This window comes from Oratosquilla oratoria, chromosome 19 (genome assembly GCF_046742065.1).
Source record: "Oratosquilla oratoria isolate Oo_2021 chromosome 19, ASM4674206v1, whole genome shotgun sequence".
NCBI classification, from domain to species: Eukaryota; Metazoa; Arthropoda; class Malacostraca; order Stomatopoda; family Squillidae; genus Oratosquilla; species Oratosquilla oratoria.
This window is the reverse complement of record NC_134795.1, coordinates 64,518,538-64,536,480: the sequence shown is the minus strand read 5'-3', so window position 1 is coordinate 64,536,480 and position 17,943 is coordinate 64,518,538. Positions and strand designations below refer to the sequence as shown.

Below are 17,943 nucleotides of genomic sequence, written 5' to 3'. Positions count from 1 at the left end.
CCTTTAGTTCCTCTTCCTCCTCTTCCTTGTCCTCCTTCTCCTCCTTCTCCTCTTCCTCATCCCTCCCATCGCCTTCAGTTCCTCTTCCTACTCCTCTTCCCCGTTCTCATTCTCCTCTTCCTTTTTCTCATTCTCCTCCTCTTCCTCTTCCTCATCCCTCCCATCTCCTTCAATTCCTTCTCGTCCTCCTCCTTTTCCTTTTCCTCGTTCTCCTTTTCCTCCTCCTCCTCCTCCTCTTCCTCTTTCTCATCCCTCTCATCTCCTTCTATTCCTTCTCCTCTTCCTTGTCCTCGTTCTCCTTTTACTCCTCCTCGTTCTCCTTTTACTCCTCCTCGTCCTCCTCCTCCTCCTCCTCCTCCTCCTCCTCCTCCTCCTTTCGCTCCTCTTGTTTATCGCCTTCCTCTGCCGTGTCTTGCAGCGTGACTGGACACGAGCCGTCGGCGCCACGTGTGTCCTCGCGCGCGCGCGCGGGGAGCAACAAAAGAGTCTTCGCCTTCGCGGAAGCCCCTCGACAATCGGCCTCATGTATGTCGTCGACGGAAAGAAGGGGGAGGGGGGAGGGTAGAGAGGAGGAAGAAGACGAAGAAGAGGAGGAGGAGGGAGGGGAGAAAGTGTGTCTTCAGAGAGAGAAAGAGGGAAGAAAGAGAGGAATAGAAGGAAGAGAAGCTAGTGGGAGGTAATAGGAGGATGTGGAGGGAAGACGACGAAGAGGAGGAGGAGGAGGAAGGGGAGAAAGTGTGTCTAGAAAGAGAGAGAGAGGGAGGGGAGGAAGGGGCAAAGGGGGTTTCAGAGAAAGAGAGAAAGAGATAAAACGAAGAGAATTTAGTGAGAGATAACAAGGGGTGTGGAGGAAAGAAGGCGAAGAGAAGGAATAGATAGGAAAGTTGAGGATTAAGAAATTAAAGGAAATTATAATAAACAACTAAAATGGGAGTGTGTAGTTTTAGAATAGTAAATAGCGGAGATGATGCATGAAGTAATTGGCAGAAGAAAGAACTAGACGAGAAAATTGTGAAAAACAATCATGGAAACATTTCACTACGTATTTATTTTTAAGTAAAACTAAGGTCACCCCTTAAGTCGTGTGAGTTTTCTATGACGCTCAATGTTTTCATTCTGTCAGTTGTTAGGGCGTGGCATTGAGAGACGTTTGTTTACAGGGACATTCGCTGCCCAGGGGTGACCCTTACTGGTACGAAATGGGGTAAGACTGGAAACATGTATGACACATTTTCAACGCGCTCAGCATTCCAGGGAGGCCCAGGAAGTTTAGCTCTGGAAAACAGTGTGAGCAGTGTTGCATATGCATGCATGTCTATCACGAGGTGCCATCAATAAGAATGAAACTGTAGTGAGATCTACGAGGTTGTTCGTCAGAATAGTGAGCGAATATGATCGGCGGTAATATCACTCTTACTCTCTCTCTCTCTCTCTCTCTCTCTCTCTCTCTCTCTCTCTCTCTCTCTCTCTCTCTCTCTCTCTCTCTCTCTCTCTCTCTCTCTCTCTCTCTCTCTCTCTCTCTCTCTCCCCACTTTCTCCTCCCTCTCTCTCTCCTCTCTTTCTCCTCTCTCTCTCTCTCTCTCTCTCTCTCTCTCTCTCTCTCTCTCTCTCTCTCTCTCTCTCCTCCCTCTCTCTTTCTCCTCTCCTCTCTTTATCTCTATCTATATCTTACTCTCTCTCTCTTTTTCTCTGTAACTTTTTCTTCCTCCTCATTACTCCTCCTCCTGCTGCTGCTGCGGCTCCTCCTCCCCCTCCTCCCCTCCTCCTCCTCTCCCTCCTCCTCCTCTCCCTCCTCCTCTCCCTCCTCCTTCTCTCCCTCCTCCTCTCCCTCCTCCCCTCCTCCTCTCCCTCCTCCCCTCCTCCACTTCCTCCATTTTTTCTCCTACTATTTGTGGTTTCGTGTCCCACACTTGTCTCCAGTGACTGTTACCTACCAGTGACTGTTACCTGCCCCACCCCCCCAACAGTCCCTAAAGTAGGGCAAAGGTGACGGCCTATGTTCCTTACTTTCTTCCTTCTCTTCCTCTCCCTCTTCCTCTCCCTCGCCCGCTTCCTCTCCTTCTTCCTCTCCCGCTAAAGCGCACACATAATGCATAGGTGATGGCCCATGTTCCTTACCTTCTTCTTCTCTTCCTCTCCCTTTTTCCTCTTCTTCTTCCTCTTCCGGTCCCTCTTCCTCTCCCTCTTCCTCTCCCCCTTCCTCTTCCTCTCCCCCTCCCTCTCCCTCTCCCTCTCCCTCTCCATCGCGTTGTTCCTTTTCTCTCCGAATTCTCCAATCACGTGGCGTTCCTTCCTCCGCTAACGTCGATTTCTCTTCTCACGGCGCTCCTCACGTTTGTCACCCCCCTCCCCTCCCTCCCCCCCCCTCTCACCTCTCACCTCTCTCATCACAATTCTCACATCTCACTCGCTCCCGGAACAACCTCCACCCATTGTATCACCTTCATGGGTTTCCTTTGCAACCTGTACTACATGTTCCCTCAGATGTCCCTCTTTGAGGTCCTCCCTCTTCCCTTTTGTCTCCTTCCCTCCTCTCCTTCCTACCTCTCCCTCCCTATTTCTTCCTAGTCCCTCCTCCTCCTCCTCCTCCTCCTCCTCCTCCTCCTCTTCCTCCACCTTTTTTCTTTAGCTCCCAACCAGTCTTTCACCTGTTCCTTCCATTGCCCATTGTGCCGCCTGCAGGTGATTCTTGGCATCGATGTGCAATGGAAGGATGCCGCAGGTAGTCTTAGGAAAGAGCCGGTGATGAAGAGAAGTTAGGGAGTTGGTGGTGGAAGTGGATTTGGTGGAGAAGGAGGACAGCAAAAGGAATAACGTTAGAGGGGATGTTGTTGTTGTTGTTGTTGTTGTTGTTGTTACTGTTGCTGTCGTTGTTATTGCTGTTGTGTAGCTTGCGGGGTAGAAACGACAAATCTTTTTGACCACAGACCCCTAATCAGACACCCAGGTCTTTGTCTCGTTTCGTGTCACAATCTTGATTTTTTTATAACTTAGGCTACCCGGAGCTCTCGCCATATAACCACTCCTCGGAGCAGCCACATCGTCTTTCTACAGAACCAGCGGTGTCGGAGTTTGGTGGGTGGGGGTCCCCGACCTCTTGCGAGAGGGAATGAAGCTTTCCGCTTCCTCAGCCAATTGTTCTAGTCCCTGGGTAATTTTGCTACTCTTGGGCTAAGAACGGCAACTCTTGGACTTTAAGATACGTCACTTGGATCATAGGCAAGGACCTTTGGACCACGGACTCTAGCGCTGAAACCTCAACTTGCAAGTCTTGGAACCCAAACAGCAACGCTTCAATCTCGGACTGCAAATCTGGGACCATGTCTCTTGGACCTCAGACTCTTGTACTTCAGGCTCCTGGAACTCAGACTCTTGAACCTCAGGCTTGTGGACTTCAGAGTCGGGGAATTCAGTCTCTTTTACCTCAGGCTAGTGGATCTCAGGCTTAGACCTCAGACTTTTGGACCTCAGGCTCTTGGACCTCAGGCTCCTAGACCTCAGGCTCGGGGACCTCAGACTCTTGGACCTGAAGCTCTTGGACCTCAGGCTCGTGGACCTCAGGTTCTTGGACCTCAGGCTCGTGGACCTCAGGTTCTTGGACCTCAAGCTCGGGGACCTCAGGCTCTTTGACCTCAGGCTCCTGGACCTCGGACTCTTGGACCTCAGGCTCTTGGACCTCAGGCTCTTGGACCTCAGGCTCTTGGACCTCAGGCTTTTAGACCTCAAGCTCTTGGACCGTAGGATCTTGGACCTCAAGATCTTGGACCTCAGACTCTTGGGCCTCAGGATCTTGGACCTCAAGCTCTTGGACCGCAGGCTCGTGGACCTCAGGCTCTTGGACCTCAGACTCTTGGACCTCAAGTTTTTGGACCTCAAGTTTTTGGACCTCAAGTTCTTGGACCTCAGGATCTTGGACCTCAGGATCCTGGACCTCAAGCTCTTGGACCTTAGGCTCGTGGACCTCAGGATCTTGGACCTCAAGCTCGTGGACCTCAGGCTGGAGGACCTTAGGCTGTTGGACCTCAGGATGTTGGACCTCAGTCTCTTTGACTGTAATCTGGAGCTTCATATCGCAACTTCAAGATAACAGATTCCAACATCTTCTACTCAAACCCGCAATTGTTGGACCAGAAACTATGACTGCTGTACTTTCAGCAAAATTTTGGCTTCTTTGCACTCTCTGTTCCAATTATTGTATTGTCGATTCTTAGGCAACAAACTACGATTCTGACATAATAAACCACCATTCTTGGCCCTCAAGCTGCAACTAATGATAATCACATTACAATTCTTGAACCTGCGCCCTCACGCTGTGAGTCACAAGTGGTCGAACTTATGGTATATAAAATTTTAGAATGAAAACGTGAAAGGGAGTGAGCAACTCGTAGATAACAAAGCACAACTTTTGGACAAGAACTACAAACTCATGCATCTGGGAACCTTCACTGACATTTAGATTTCGAGCTGCTTCAGCATGAGGAACTTCTGAAACCAATTCTGAGCGTTAAAATGGTGCTCGGTAGTTATCCTCAAACAATAGTTCTTCATGTTGGACCTCAGACCTCAACTCTTTGTGGCAGCATCCCTGATTCTCAAACCTCAGTTATTTCTGTCGGACCTCAGCTACTCCAGGCATAGAAGCCTCCTCCTCCTCCTCCTCCTCCTCCTCCTCCTCCTCCTCCTCCTCCTCCTCCTCCTCCACCCGACCTGTGGGCACTTGCATCGTGACATGTCGAAAAAATTACGTCGCCGACTCTCGCCGACAACGCACGAATATCGATTTGGGGGGCTTGGGGGGGTCGTAGTATTGCCCCCTGCACCCGATTGTAACCGACACAAGAAACCATCGGGATGGGGGGAAAAAATCTGACCTGATACGGACGGTGCTCGAGATACTCTGGAAAAGCGAGGGACGCCCACGGCGCGCCCGTGGCCGGCGGAGGCGGATGGATGGTTTGAATGGACGCTGCGGGTTGGGTGGGTGGATGGATGGGCGAGTGGGTGGGTGGATGGGTGAGTGGGTGGGCTTTCGGTTTCTTCCGGGTTTCTTTCTGTCTTTCCTTTGTTCTCTATTTCTATCTCAGTCTCTCTCTCTCTCTCTCTCTCTCTCTCTCTCTCTCTCTCGTGCATATTTCTTTGAAAATGTGAACAGTTATGTGTTCGTGCATGGCTGGGGCTCAGGTTTGCTTTTTGTTCAACTGGGTGAACAGCACATACGACTCCAAAGCTTCGAACCGCACCTTCCATTGTGCAAAGAGTGATTTAGCTTTTGAGTATAGTTTAGAAACTTCATTTACACCCCAAATCAAATGTAAACAAATTCAAAGGGTGGCATTTCACCATTGGCAATGAAACTTACGATCGTAAAAGAGTTGGGGGAATGAGAAGTCTTCTCCATGTTTCTACTCCAAGGAGGGTGAGGAGGTGGAGGTGGGTGGGGGAAGTGAAGGAGGATGAGGTGGATTGAGGAGGGTTTTTTGCCGCTCGCTCCCCACCGCTCCGAAGGAGAGCCACACACGCATGGTCCACGATTGGTAGCTGAAGAACCATCCCACTGTGCACGCGACTTGATAGGAAAAAAAGAATTCTGAAAAAACAAAAGTCGTTCAGTTTTCTCACATGAGAAGGTTTCGAACGTGGGTCCCGAAGGTGCAAAACCTTTTACCAACTTCCCCTAGAGAGTCGAAAGGTGTTCCTCCTCCAAGCTTACACGATCTCGCTACTACTTCGAGTATTGCGACCAGAGTTCGACAGATCTTTGCAGCGTACAACTTCCCTACATTCACTGACGTCATTTTTGGTGACTGCGGGCTGTTCAAGATGGTGGATCGTAAATTTGCGATGTGTCTTTTGCGACATCGTAATCGTGATCGTATCGCGATTGGCGTAAAGATGCGCTTGTCATAACTTCGCGGAAGCTTCCATAAACTGTAGTACGCAGAAATGAACAGATCACCCTCTGCAGGGCCTGACAGCTGATGCTGGTTAACCCCCACCGCTTCACCAGAGGGCGACCCTCCCTTGTCTTCATTTACGCAAAATATGAAATCAGTGAGAACATCCATTCGGATCGCGGTATCCCATCATCCGCTCACAATATTCCCTCATCCACTCGTATCGTTTGCAATCCCTTCCCTACATCCAAAGCGTCCTCCGCATCATCCATTCATCTCGGTCTTCCTCGCGAGCTCACTCCATCCACTTCTGCTTTCGACGCCGAACTTTGTCAAGTTTGTTTTCATTCATTCTCTGCATGTTCACTCCATTATGACTTTCTCTTCTATCCTAGTCGACAGTTCTCTTCCTGTCCAAGTTCTTTTCTACACCACATTTCCCACTATTTTTGTAAAGCTTATCATGTATGTCATAAGCTTTATACATGTTGGATTTAGCGGTGCATTAATTGTTTTGTAAGATTTGGTGGTTCCAGGCGAGTCACATCAAACGTGGAAGCCTTGAAAAGATAATGAAGTATTTTTTTATGAATAGACCTTGTTTAATTTCTTGTATCCTACGATCGTTTTAGTGATATCAGTCAATTACGTTTCATCCGCCCCTGAAACGTAGTTTATATGCTCACTTTTTAAGCATGTAATTTTGTTTGTTTGTCTTATTTATTTTCTTCTTCTTTTTCTTCTTCTTCTTCTTCTTCTTCTTCTTCTTCTTCTTCTTCTTCTTCTTCTTGCCATCGCTGAATGTCGTTAGTTTCTTTTTCTCATTTTTTAATCACATTACCTCGTGTGGAATCCGACAATGAATTGGATCTTACAACTGTAGAGAATATATGTAGCGGAATCGCAGATACAGTAGCTCAAGCTAGTAAGATCGATAGCAGCTATTTCTGTTACAAATGTTTGCACTCTTATGTCACGACCTGCATTTTTGTGCCGCCCACGTTGTATGGGTATGAAAACATGACTATTTCCCCCAATTTCTAGTAGAAATAGAAATAGTTTCCCTAAGTTCTAGTAGAAAAAGAAATAATTTCCTTAAGTTCTAGTAGAAATAGAAAAAATCCTAAGTTCTAGTAGAACAATAATGTGCAAACCGGTAGATTTCTTCATGGGCCTGTGAAATATATATTTCTTTACATTGGTGTTGTTTCACAGGATATCGCTCATCTTCGAACGTGTGAAGAGATGACTAGATACGTAATATTTTAATAAATAATCAGATTGTCACGTGCGAGAAAGAATGTTACATACGAAACATTTGTGAAATTATTGAATAAAAAATTATCGTTATTTATATATGTATATATATTTGTAAAATAAAGAAGATCTAGCTGTAATCTTTCAATTGATAAGGAAAATTTTGTTAGTTGGTAATGATGTTTACAAGATCGTGGGCCGCATTTGAGAACGACAGGCTAAGCTCCGCCCACAATATTGGAATGCAACTGTTTACTATTTTGTTGGCTGTGAATGGCGCGAGGAACGAAAAGTGTTGAAACGTGGCGAAGCAATTTGCAAACGGGGAATAATCGGGGAGGAGCTATTACAACCGACATTACTGCCAGCCCTCCCGGGAGTTGGGCAGGTAACGGTTGAACGGAAAGAATGTACAAAAACTTCATTCAGAAACGATCCAACTGATGCTCCGAAAGCCGATTTTCGTAATGAAACAATTCGAATCTGTGAAATCTCTGTCGGAGTGGAGGAGGAGGAAGAAACAGCAGAGGAATAGAAAATTATTTTATACGCTAGGAAAGAAATGAGTATTTAGAGCATTGCTTGGCGCGAAGTAAAAATTGCAACAAGTAAGGCTTTGACGTGAAAATTATACGCCGTCGTCTTGTGGCGCAATACTGGGTGTAAAGGGAATTTGTGTGTAAAAATAAAATGGCGCAAAATAGTTTTGTCACGAAATTGTTTTTCGTTTTTGGTAACGTCGTGCTACCTATAACGTCATGTCGTGCTATTTATATGTGACGTCATGTCGCGCGAGAATTCCAGACTGGAGCAGCAGATCACTTTTTTTCACTGATAACAAACGTCGCGTTATCTCCCAATTTTTTTTTCTGCCACATTATCTGCTAGGTGATATCGAAGACAGATTATATTATATTCTACGGATTACAGAGTATTTATAATAAGAAACAAGGGTTAATTTGAAAAGTGTGAGAAAATGCAATAAACAGTTTTCAAGGGTGCACAGGTAGTCAAACTACTATCACCGGGAAGGTAGAAAAGAGTAATACAATCGGAAGAAGAGTGCAAGAATAAAAGGAAGAAAGGGCAATTGGAAGAAGAAGAAGAGGGAAGAGGAGGAGAAGAAGAAGAGGGAGGAGGAGGAGAAGAAGAAGAGGAAGAAGAGAGAGGAGGAAAAGAAGAGAGAGGGAGAAGGAAAACGAGAAGGAGGAGGAAGAGAAGAAGGAGGAGGAGAAGAAGGAAGAGGAGAAGGATGAGGAGGAGAAGAAGAAGGAAGAGAAGAAAAAGGAGGAGGAGGAGAGGAAGAAGAAGTGGGTTGTGGGTCTTAAACGTGTGGCTCCAGTGATGACGGGTCACGAGTAGAATCAGAAAGGACGTTTTTCGGGTAGGAGGAGGGAGAGGAGGAGGAGGAGGAGTAATACGTGGAGTTGAAGTCGTAGTCCCAAAGGTTAGTCGCTCCTCGTTCAGACGCGCGGAGCCTTTGTATACATCGGGTTGGTTGTGTCCGCCGCGTTTTGAGTGCACGAGTGCGCGTGCGCGCGTTCGTCCCCCAATGCACGATTGCTGTGCCCTGCATTTCTGTGATATTTTTTTCGACAACTTTTGAAGGGGTTGTGGAGAGTTGCTTAACCCCGCGATCCTTGCTCTCCTCTCCACTCTTCTCCACACCCCCACCCCACCCCAACCACCTCTCCAGTCGTCTTAACCCCTTTTGTGTGCGAAATTGTTTTGTTTTCATACGCTGTGGCCAACCATGTTGGGTGGATATTTGTAGAGATGGTTGTGCGTGTTATCAAAAATGGTTTGTTGTCATATGCGTATTTTTGCATGACAACACAATCGAGAAAATATATGTTGCCGTTTTTGACTGCCATTTTCGAAAACAATTTGCAATTTCACTCCTTCGAAGGAGAAAATAGTGGATTTTTAATTTTTGTGTTGGTACGGGGGGTAAGAGGATTTTTAGTTGTGAATTACTGTGATTCTTGTTCGTTTTCCAAACAAACGTGACACATTACCTTTTCTTTATTTTTGATCATCTCGGTTGTGTTATTTCCCGCCAAAATTTATGGACCGAACAAGTGGTTATGTTGACGATTATATATATATATATATATATATATATATATATATATATATATATATATATATATAATTGTATATGTATGTAATACAAGCACGCGGATCCCACAAGAACAGGATTTTGTTTTGAATAACGTAAATGTACACCTGAATTTTGTGAACTCTGAATATGAAATATACCGTACATGCACACATACATACATGTGTGTGTGTTTGTGTGTGTGTGTGTGCTTACGCATGCGTCCTCCCGTACCCACTTACCTCAACACATCACCCCATGTGGTCCTTTCTTAATGAGCAAATTGATCAAAGACAACGACCCATCGATTCTAAAATGGCATTAGTCTCCATCGGACAAGACACGGAATAATCCTGTGACGTCCAAAGGGTCCTGATTAAGGTTGACGTCCTGACATCGGGGGTCCTGGGCGCAGACGTGACGTCCTGTGGTAGTGGAACACGCCAAGGAAGAAGTGTTGACGCTGTGTTCAGTAGTTTTTCATGGTTGATGTCGTGTTGTTTAAGAATAATGAGCGCTGAGTGAAAAGAATTACTCTGCCTTTTATAGCCAGATTTTGATATTTGTATGAATATATATGTGTATATATACATATATATATGTATATATATATGTATATATATATATACATATATATATGTATATATATATGTATATATATGTGTGTGTATATATATATATATGTATATATATGTGTGTGTATATATATATATATATATATATATATATATATATATATATATATATATATATATAGTGAAGGTGTAAAAAAAACTGGACGAGTTCCGATTTTATTCCGGACCGACCCCGCTCTAAGCTCGTTCAGAGGCTGTTCTTCAACTTGTCACAATGTCTCAACGTATATATATATATATATATATATATATATATATATATATATATATATATATATATATATACACGAGTTTAGAAATGTAGATTTAACGTGTGTGTTAGCTTCATTCCACAAAAGCCTGTCTTCATCACCCGTTGCCACCCAAGCCAGCTGAAGCGATGTTATCGAAGTTAGGGATTGAAAAATCTCTCTGATAAAGAAATACCCGACAATAAACTTGATACGACAGTAATGCAAGTGTTTGATAGCTTGTATCTTTTGCGCGGAGGCGAAATTTGTGAGTCAAATTTTTTAAATGTTTTTGTAAAATTTTACATTTTTGTTCCTTCGATATTGATTTTTTTCTTAAAACAGGTTGAGTATGATTTCGGTTCAAAGAGAATAATCTTGGGATATTTTGCTAACAGGGAACTTGTCGTTTTCCTGCTCCAATTAGCGGGAGATCAGTTACTTGCAGTTAACTTGGGTAAACAAAAATACTTCATGACATTATACTTTGGTGCTGAATTCGTTTTTCTACATCGAGAAATTTAAGTGTCTTTCCCTCAGCCTTTAGAGACATGCAGTATATATATATATATATATATATATATATATATATACATGCATACATGCATACATACATACGTACATAAAATATAAGAAATGAAACTGCCAAAATCTGTCTAGTGGGCAGTAATGATTTGAGATAATTTTTACACCGATTAAGAACTATTTGGTTAAAAAAGTCGTCATGCATATCCTAGAACGAAGTATATTAAAAGTTTCAGAATTATTTGGGTGGGTGGTAGTTAATAACCAATACGGAAATTATTATTTATGATTTACTTTATTTTATCTTTATCTATTTTTGTATATTTTTTCGTTCGTTGCCCAGTGACGTCATATCGCTGATATGTTTTTCCAAAAAAGTTGTGGTGTAATATTTGTTTTATCTTTGATAGCTGCAATCGAATACTCGAGATTATTATCATTATTGGTAACAGTATCAATGCAGAATGTTTATATAAATGTTATCTTATTTATCATTTTAATGTAATATTAGGCTGTTTTTATGTCCAGGGTGACGGGAGGGTTGACCTTGTGAGAAATCAGTTACTATTGAAATTGCTATTCAAATACGCTTTTGAAACAAAATATGATTCAGACTAGAATTTACGTGCGCGGGCGCGTGTGTGTATGTGTGTGTGTGTGTGTGTGTGTGTGTGTGTGTGTGTGTGTGTGTTTAGCAACATGGGATTTCATCTGTTGTGGGTGGTGGCGATGTTTCCTACCCGTCCACCTGCAAAGATGGGTTTCGTAACCTTGGCATTTTGTACCGGCGCGGCGCGGCGGGGGCGACTTGTCAGCGCAGTCCGGGAAGGTTTGCCATAGGTCACTCTTTCAAGTGTCTATAGTCAGTTTTTTCACATTATTATTATTGTTATTATTGTTATTGTTATTATTATTATTATTATTATTATTATTGTTATTATCGTTATTATTATTATTGTCATTGTTATCATCATCATTATTATTATTATTATTATTATTATTATTATTATTATTAATGTTATCATTGTTATCAATATTTACATTATAATAAATCGGAGACGTCACCTTTGAGTAACTGTACGTAGTTTATTATTAATATTCTTATGATCATTATCATTTATATTATAACTATTGTATGATATTTTCTTTAATCACAGACGTGACCTCTGAGTAACTGTAAGTAGTTTGGGTTCTGTTGACTATGTTATTATTATTATTGTTATTGTTATCATTATAATTATTTGTTATGATTATTGTATGATTATTTAATCACAGACTTGACTCTTGAGTAACTATACGTAGTTAGGGTTCTGTTGAGTATATTATTATTGTTATTGTCGTCATTGTTATCATTATCTATATTATTATAATTTATTATAATTATTGTATAATGTTGATATTTTCTTTAACTGATCAGAGACGTGACCTTTGAATAAATGTGTGTAGTTTGTGTTCTGTTGACTATATTTTTCTATATACTCTATTTGATTATTCATTGAATTGATTACTTTCTTGTTTACTTTTTGTTTATATATATGTATATATATATAAACATTTATATATATATATATTATATAATTTATCATTATTTTTATGTATCTTATTTATCTATTTTTATTAAACATATAATATATATATATATATATATATATATATATATATATATGTATATATATTCATCATTATTTTTATGTATCTTATTTATTTATTTTTATTAAACATTATATATATAAATTATTTTTTACTTTTTTATGTGGGACAGATTAAGGACTGCATTGATGCTTGGCCAAGAGCCTAAGGGATGGAAGTATTAAAATAATTATGATTGAATCGGTTTAACGTCGCGTAATCTCCTATTGGGAGGCTGGGACGGTGCCCCTTACAGGAGACTTTGTAGCGTGGAGTTTAATGAACCATGCCCTTGGTCCAACTCGCTAGCGACAAGGTTCGATCTGCCGTCACCTCGACCACCGCCACAAGTAGCGACGCTCTAACCGGTTTAGCCAGCGAGCATACATGATAATTAAAAAATAAAATAAAATGATAAAAGATAAATAAAATGGGGTCTCTGTGCTCGGCTATTTCACCCACTTTATGGCAGGAAGGTCACTCTTCCCCCTTCTGCCATTGAACATCCATAACCTCTTTTGTATCAAAGGACATCGCATCGCCTTAGAGAATCTCCCCTCCCTCCCCCCAACCCTCTCTTCTCCCCCAATTTTCTATTTCCTCCCTTTCGTCTCCCCTTTTGTCGTTTTCCTTTCTCTTTTCATCCTCCTCTCCCCCCTCCCCCTCCCTTCCCCTCTCCCCTCTCCGTCCACCCTCAACTCTCCCCTCGTCCCTCCTCCTCCCTCCCCTCCCCTCCTCTATCCCGTTCCCTTACCTCCCCTCTCCCCTCCCCTCCCCCCTCCGCTGTCCCCACACATCCCCTTCTCTCCCCTCTGCTCTGCTCTTTCTCCTTCCCTCCCCTCCCCTCCCCGCTCCTCTCCCCTCATCTCCCCATCTCTTTCTATCTTCCCTCCACTCTCCTGTCCTTCCTTCTCCTCTTCTCTCCTCTCCTCAGTCCCCTCCCCTTCCCTTCTCTTCCTTACCTCTCCAATATTTTTACCTTTCCCCTTTCCTTCCGGTACCCAGGTGTGGCACCACACTGTTAATACTGTAGTTAGAAAATGTCAAGGATCTTGGTTACATAAGCCGCCATAAGTCCCACATAGCTCGACATTCGTCGACATGACGTCACATTTGGCGCCCTTTTCTCTCTCTCTCTCCAGGAATCGGCCTACTCGCTGTTAAAGGTCTGGCTGATGCTGATGCTGATGGTATTAAATGAAAGATTGACTGATAACCAAGAGTTTGGTGTCCTTCGGAGAATAATTAGTTGTGTGAACCCTTCTCTCCAGATATTTCTCTCTTCTCTACACCATTTTCTCTTTCTCGTTCTCTATCTCTTCTACTCTCTCTTTTTCTCCTACTTTCGCTCTTTCTATCTCTCTCTTTTCTACCCCATTTTCTCTTTCTCGTTCTCTATCTCTTCTACTCTTTCTCGTTTTCTCCCACTCTTTCTCTCTCTCTCTATATATATATGTGTGTGTGTGTGTGTGTGTGTGTGTCATCAAAAGTGGTGGCTAATTGGGCATTTATAATTTTTAAATGTATTTTCCATATGCCTTACTGTGAACATATGTTCCTTTGAAAGGAGGTAAATTACTTCACTGTAGGTGGTGGTCATGTTTGCTGTATCGCGATTTCGGGTTTAAGACCCTTCTTCAGTAGCTCTTAGGAAAATTCTATCTGGTCAGGATAAGAATTGTTCCGATGAATTATGTAATGATATTACTTTTTTATACACAAGTTTTCATACTTGCTCCCAGTGTGGGAGGTTACCGGTCACCTGGGAGAGGTTACCTGGTAACTCAGGCAGTGATGAAATGTCACTTTCTTGGGAGAGACTACAGGCTTCGTGTTGTGACGAAATGTCGTATGCTTGGGCTTGTGGCGTTTTGTCTCTTGGATTTGTGGTGTCATGTCTTATGTTTGGGTTTATTGCGGTTTAGCTCATGCTTGGGAGGGCCCTAAGATCATCTGCTTGTATATTTAGATTTGGGCTCAACTCTTAAATGTATAATGTTTCCAAGATTGGGAGGCGTCTATCATATGTACATATTTCCAAAATATCAATGTTTGCTTCCAGGGTATTTCTTGTTAATGCTATGCCATGGACTTCTCTTAAGTGGTTTTTAGTGATTCCTGATGTCAGGTGGTATGAAAGGTGACGGGATAACCTCATTGTTGTCATGCCAATATAGGTGGAGGGGAGGGCATCACAGTTCCTTCGAGCACGCGTAAACCTATAGATGACATGTGATTTCTAAAGTTCCTTTCTGTCTTGGTGGGGGACTGTTTTTAAGTAGGAGATGGCTGGGCTTCTTTGTCTTGTAATAAATCACCAAGTTAAGTATTATATCTGGGTTTATCGGTTTATGTTCCCCTTTATAATCTGTTTCATTATACGTTCATCTCTATGGGCTGATGAAAAGGTAGATTTATAATAAATGTTAATGTTCTCTTTATTTTGATTATTGTTATCATCTTTGTACCAGCCGTCCAATATTTTCTTCTTGTGGTTAGTATCAACGAATGGAAAAGACTTTGTAACCATATAGCGAAGGAACCATATAGCGAGGGCTGAAACTATCGGTTGTTTTAAGTGAAGATTAGATGACTTCATGGATGGGAATGGCAGGTGGCTAGGGACATGAAACTGCCTAGTGTAGGCCTTATGGTCTCTTGCAGCCTCCCTCCAGGGTCTGAGGATCTTTCAACCGGTTGTAGCCAGAATAAAACCTTCAAAGTCCGCCACAAGGCCTAACTAGTTAATCGAGATAAGTTAGATATAAGATAGTGATGACGCATATGTTAGGTGATATAGATTATACTAATTATAAAATCAGGATAAGATAATCGAGACAACCTCCATTAAGTCCCAATACTCCCTTGGGCTGAATAACCTTGTTAGGTTAAAGGTCGTTAAAAGGGTTAATTCAATTAATATTTTTTCCCACGTGTGTGTTTGGGGTGGGGGTCGCCACGCAGACAGAAAAGATGACCTGATGTTAACCACAGGGAAAGGATTAATCGAGTTAGGTTAACCCTCTCCACTGCTAAAGAGCAGCCACGTTGTTGACAGTGGAAATAACAAAGGTCTAGACAAGCCGGAAAGGGTATGTGCACATATATACACATGTAAACATAAATACATGTATGTATGTGTGTGTATGTATGTATTTAGAGCTTTCTCTTACCGAAAAGCGTATGTGCACATATATACACACGTAAACATAAGCACATGTATGTATGTGTGTGTGTATGTATTTAGGGCTGTCCCTTACCAATTTGACCTTTTAAGCTTACAAACCTCGTAACCCTAATGTATTGTAAGTATGTCAGTTACAAGAGTCTGTACCGATCGAAACGACGACATATTGTACATCTCTTTACTCCTGCGAGATTAACCCCCCTATCCCCCCTTTCCCCCTTCCCCCTTTCCCCCTACCCTCCCCTCCCCTTCCTCTTTCCCTGTCCCCCTTTCCTCTTTCCCCCTCCCCTCCCTCTTTCCCTTTCCCCCTTTCCTCTTTCCCTTTCCTCCTTTCCTCTTTCCCTTTCCTCCTTTCCTCTTTCCCCTCCCCCTTTCCCCCTTCCCTCTTTCCCCTTTGCCCTTTCCCCCTCCCCCTTCCCTCTTTCCCCTCCGCCCTTTCCCCCCTCCCCCTTTCCCCTCCCCTCTTTCCCCCTCCCCCTCTCCCTCTCCCCTCTTTCCTCATCACCCCCTATTCCCCTCTCCTCTTTCCCCCTCCACCCCTTTCCCCATCACCCTAACCCCATCCTCCCATTCTCCACCCACCTTACTCTCATCCCCTCTTTCCCCAACCCCCCTTATCCCCCATCCTCCCTTCCCCTCCCCCATTCCCCTCCTCCCTTTTTTCACCTTCCCCGTCCCCTCACACAATTGGAAGATTTATACGCAGCCTTGTACACAGCCCTGTACGCAGCCTTGTACCCATGAAGGCCGTGAAGTGTAAATCGCTTCTGAGATGGAGCGGCCGAGGAGAGCGGCCAAGGAGAAGCTTCTTCAGCTTCTGCCAACGGAACCTCGGCTTCTCTTGAGTTACTTGGAGAAAGTGGTCGAGACCCTGGTCGAGCTGCTTGAGAGACCCGAGTTCGATCCCCGGCCACTGAAGACGTATAGTTAGTGACTGTGGTATCACAAGACACACAAACACACACACACACACACACACACACACACACACACACACACGCGCGCGCGCGCGCTTTATCCACTTGCCCAAGGGGTACAGTAATAGCTTGTAGTATCAGTGGACCTTTCCACGCTGGAAGCTTAGTGCTGACTCGGAGTTCACGACGCTAACATATGGGTTTGTGCATATCTGTGTGTGTGTTTGCGTGATTGTGTGTGCGTGTGTGCATGATTGTATGTGTTTGTGTGTGTGAGTGTGTTTGCGTGATTGTGTTTATGTGTGTGTGTTTGCGTGATTGTGTGTGTGTGTGTGTGTGTGTGTGTGTCTGCGTATGTGAGTGTGCATGCCTCTAAGTGTGCGTGGTTGTGTGCATGATTGTGTGTGTGTGTGTGTGTGTGTGTGTGTGTGTGTGTCTGCGTGTGTGTGTGGATGCCTGTAAGTGTGCATGATTGTGTGTGTGTGTGTGTGTGTGTGTGTGTGTGTGTGTGTGTGCATGCATGATTGTGTGTGTGTGTGTGTGTGTGTGTGTGTGTGTGTGTGTGTGTGTTTTCACACAAATAACACTAGATATTGAGTACGTTATTAAAACCATAGTGGTCGTCATTAGGCATTAACCCCGATTGGCGCCAATACTTACATAAGACTGCCAACCTGGGCATCGTTACATCTGGTGATTACACATCAGACGGTCCTCGTCAGACAAGCAGTCCCGAGCACCTAGTAATCCAATACGATTATCGACAAACACTTTGCTAAATTTATCGTCCTTGTTACAAGACGTGATGAGAGGTGCTCCAAAAAAGGTTTCAAAAAGGTTGTTGTTGTCTATCAACTCGTTGTGTCTACAATGCTCTTAACGAGAATAAATGTCGTAATTTAATTTGTAAGAACCCGTGATGAGAGGGGGTCAGACTGGTAATAAAAGAAAGATGAAGTTTTTGTTGTCGTCTATCATCTCCTTGTATCTACAAGGTTCGTAATGGGAAGGTATGATGTCATGTAATTTGTAAAGAAAATATGAAAATAGTAAATTGGTTATAAAGAAATAGTTTACTAGTTCGTTTTATGCCACGTGGTTTAACATCATGTATTATCTCTGGGATTTATTGCAAAATTGATCATGGTGTAAATTTCTGGGAACTGCTTTGTTGTGGGAACGTAACCTTGACATTAACAAAAGTGTTCTAGAATCTTCTTTACAGAGAGATGAAGAATAAATGACTACTGCGTGTAATTTGTAACAACACAAACGAAGTAAATGTCGACTGAGGAATTTCGATGAAAGTCGGCAACAGAATTTGCGAATTTCGTCACAAATTCCAGAACTCGGCGTCGTCGTAACGTAATATTGTAACGCTCGGGTGATCCTTCAAGGTCCTACTTCTACCTTAATACTCTACGCAAAATGAATTAGCATATCAACCGTCATTTCTTCCATAAAGTCAGAACATCCAAAGGAATAATTAACATACGGCACACACACACACACACACACACACACACACACACACACACACACACACACACACACACACACACACACAC

At 43.2% G+C, this 17,943-nt stretch overlaps 1 protein-coding gene across 2 annotated transcripts in view; it reads left to right on the top strand.

The window, feature by feature from the left end:
* ATP8B (ATPase phospholipid transporting 8B) overlaps positions 1 to 17,943 on the top strand; it is a 209,078-nt gene that overhangs the window by 55,294 nt on the left and 135,841 nt on the right. Inside the window, exon 1 of one of the 2 annotated variants that reach the window (XM_076203223.1) lies at positions 8,628 to 8,644. The exons of the other annotated variant lie outside the window; for it this stretch is intronic. The gene's annotated coding sequence lies outside the window, so the exon portion shown is untranslated. Of the gene's footprint in view, positions 1 to 8,627; positions 8,645 to 17,943 lie in introns of those variants that run through there. 2 annotated transcript variants of the gene reach the window in all.